Below are 3,278 nucleotides of genomic sequence, written 5' to 3' on the forward strand. Positions count from 1 at the left end.
GCAAAGGGAAGGTGTTTTTTCGGACCTTCGGCTTAAAGCCTTCGTCCATGTCGCAATCTAAATTTATTATTTTAAACAAATTAATATTGCGAGGGGCTACTATTGGGGGCCTTCGGCTTACGAAGGTCCTCAAAAACAGGATTTAACAGTATTTCTGGAGCATAATATGTGAACAGGTATCTTCGGACTCGAGTCGATATCACAGTAGGAGAAGCCCAAGATAATACGAAGGTTGATGCAGCGCCGAAGATGTGAGCAGGAAAGCTTCGGCGTGGTAGCAGAAAATGAAACCGACTTAAAGATGAAAAGGCTATTCAGACCTCGGTGGATTACTATAGAATCATTACCAAATGTAAAGGGCTTGAATGTAATTTTGTATGGGCTGTGTCCCGTGTCTATAAATAGGTGAACAGTACCCCCGTACTGTTCACGCTGACTTGGCATTTGTTCTTGCGTCACACCTGTATTTTCATCTCCTTCCAAGCTGAAGGTACATTTGTAATTTGATGTTATTCCTGTTTCTTCATAATAATAGTAATGCAAAAATAAGTTGATAATAATATATAATTGTCTATGTTCCTCATGATTCATTCTTCATCATCGTATGCTGTGTTTATGAAGGTACGTCCTTCATAACCTTCGTCCGAAAATCATTATGTCCTAAGGGAAATAATGCTTCGTAGGACGAAGGACTTTATCGATTAACATTTTCTGTGTTGCCTTGTTCTTAACTCATAGCATTTGAGAACAAGTCCCCAACAATAATCAAATTACTTTGCATGACATGTGATATCATTAGGAGAGTTTATCAGGATTTTCTCAAAACACATGTTGTTTATTTGCTTTCCTTATATCCAAACAGATTGCAACAACAACAACAATATGTGTATTCTTGGAATGTGGTAGATTTTTATGTAACCAGTTTATACATTGTTGTTGCATATTTCGAGGGATGTATCTAGAACGAAGACATTTAGCAACTCCTCATACCACTTTAGCAATAGGGCAAAAGAAGAACAGATGATCATTTGTTTTAAATGGGGACAAAAGCAACACGTGGGATCTCCCACCCACTTCCTCTTGATCGTATTGTCTTTGGTTAATATATATATATGGCTCAATTTCCAAGTAACCACATAAAGACTTTAATCTTAGGGGGAACTTCAAACTTGTCAATACGGGGATGATGATCTTCCTTTCCACAACTCGAATTATCCAAAGTACATTACTTATACACGAGCGTGAACTTGTTGATAGATAAATGAATTTATGGTGTGATTGACATAAGAGAAATGATACTGGGAGTTCCAAATAGCTCCCCGAATTTAGAGACTAAATAGAGATATTTAGAAAGTTGGTATATTGGGGACCTCATTTGAGAAACGGTTGGAGCATGGTTTTTGGTTAATAACACCCTACATCAATTTTAGGGAAGTTTTTTCGGAGCTAAAATTAAGAGGGTGTTTGGTTCCCACCACATAAACTTTATCGAACGTTGTGACTAAAATAGGTTTTTCAAATAAGATTTCTAAGAACTAAAGGAACCAAACACCCTCTAAATTTTAGTTCATCCTTATGTGCTAAAAGTGACTAAAAGATACATTTATATTATTGTAGTTACGATCTTAGCTCCAAAAGCTAAGTGACTAAACTTCACTCTTGTTTTGTTTTAGTTCCTGATGGTATCCAAGTTGTACCCTATCGTGCAGTGGAACACAGGATCATGACGTGCGTCAGGACGGCGTGTGCAGTTGTTCTTTTTCCCACCAGACAGTTGAGAGAGTTTTGTTGGCACTAGGATTGTGCAGTTTGTTCTTTACCCGATTGCTTGTCAACAACTTGGTGTCCAGTTGGAAGAACAGGGTGGTCCCTCATTTTCTCGTAGATTTGTCACATTTGAACTGTGTGTCTAAAGAAATTTTTGGTCAATGATCACCAGATGAAATGAAACCATGCCATATATGCGGAAAAAAACCGCGAAACACGTGCGAGCGTGTGTGTGATAAGTTCATAGTAGCGCTCCACCTCTCTATCCGAAGAATATATATAAAGAAAGACGGTCGGACTCCTTTTCAACTCATATCTTTTTTAGGTCTTTTGGCTAAGATATAGTACTTTTGTGTAATATTTGTTTTTATCCGTTTAATATCTGGTATGTGGAACACATGACCATTTTGATATTAAATTTATTTTTTGTGGGACCGGCTTGGAATCGGGGCCTCATGTGTCGCTCCAATCATTACGCTACCGGTAAGGTCTGGCCTACCCAACAAATACTATTAAATATGATTGTACGAGCATTATTATATATGTGTGTTTAAATACACTAAAACTAATGATTTTTTGGCTAAAAATTTACTAGTAAAATTAGGTAGATGACAAATAACTAGCTAACTATTAGCTAATTTGCTAAAAGTAGCTAATAACTGAACTATTAGTTAGACTGTTTCAATTATCATTAATTTAACTAATTTTAACTGCTGACTATTAGCTGTGTTGCATTCAAACACATCTGGAATGTTTGTATGTGCAGTGTAGTTCGATGTTTGAAAATTCGGAGTCAATTCGTCATCTGGGACGGCATATCGATCCATGGATCAACGACCCCTCCCTTTCACACGTGGCTTTACATTACTTGACACTTGCAAGTCCTACTTTGCTTCGTGCAGCTACCATTCATGTATGCATGCGTTCTCTTGTTATAGCCCTCACGACGCCGACGTACTGGTTTGGAAGTTGCGGCCACTCTCCATCCATCTATCGGACGCCGCTAGATACAACAACTCTCGGATCCCTACTTCTACCGGTGACCGTGTGCTCTGCTTGATGCATGGCCGTGCTTGTGCGACTACCATACTGCCAGTCGTCGTCACCGAGGAAACCTCTATGTTCTTTCTTCTTTTTCTTTCTCTCACTTTGAAAAATGACTAAATTTACAAAAAAAATTCAGATGTCCCAAGTACAATGGAGGTCCGAATTTCCCGAGATACACAAAGGCGATACAGACCTTCTAAGACAACATACAACCTCATTTAATACTCTGATTTTGCGAGGCCTCTAGGGTTAAATAAAAAATACACAAGAGATAGGCTTTTCGTAAAGAGCCCGTCTCTTAACTGAATTAATAATATGTCTGATTTTAAACACACCCTATATTGTATGATGCAGTTTCTTAGCGTCTCTTCTACGTAGAAAATCGAGCAAAAGACTCTAGATTGTACATGCCTTAAGACCATGACGTCTGAAAGGTAATGAGGGTCCCTGGACGTCCCGACAAC

General features: G+C 38.4%; 1 non-coding gene across 1 annotated transcript; it reads left to right on the forward strand.

Moving 5' to 3' along the window:
* Positions 1 to 2,081: 2,081 nt before the first annotated feature.
* On the forward strand, positions 2,082 to 2,271 carry LOC111590426 (U2 spliceosomal RNA). The gene has a single exon (XR_004853538.1). It is a non-coding gene; the product is annotated as a U2 spliceosomal RNA (small nuclear RNA).
* The last annotated feature ends 1,007 nt before the right edge of the window (positions 2,272 to 3,278 follow it).

This window comes from Zea mays, chromosome 10 (genome assembly GCF_902167145.1).
Source record: "Zea mays cultivar B73 chromosome 10, Zm-B73-REFERENCE-NAM-5.0, whole genome shotgun sequence".
Lineage (NCBI taxonomy): Eukaryota > Viridiplantae > Streptophyta > Magnoliopsida > Poales > Poaceae > Zea > Zea mays.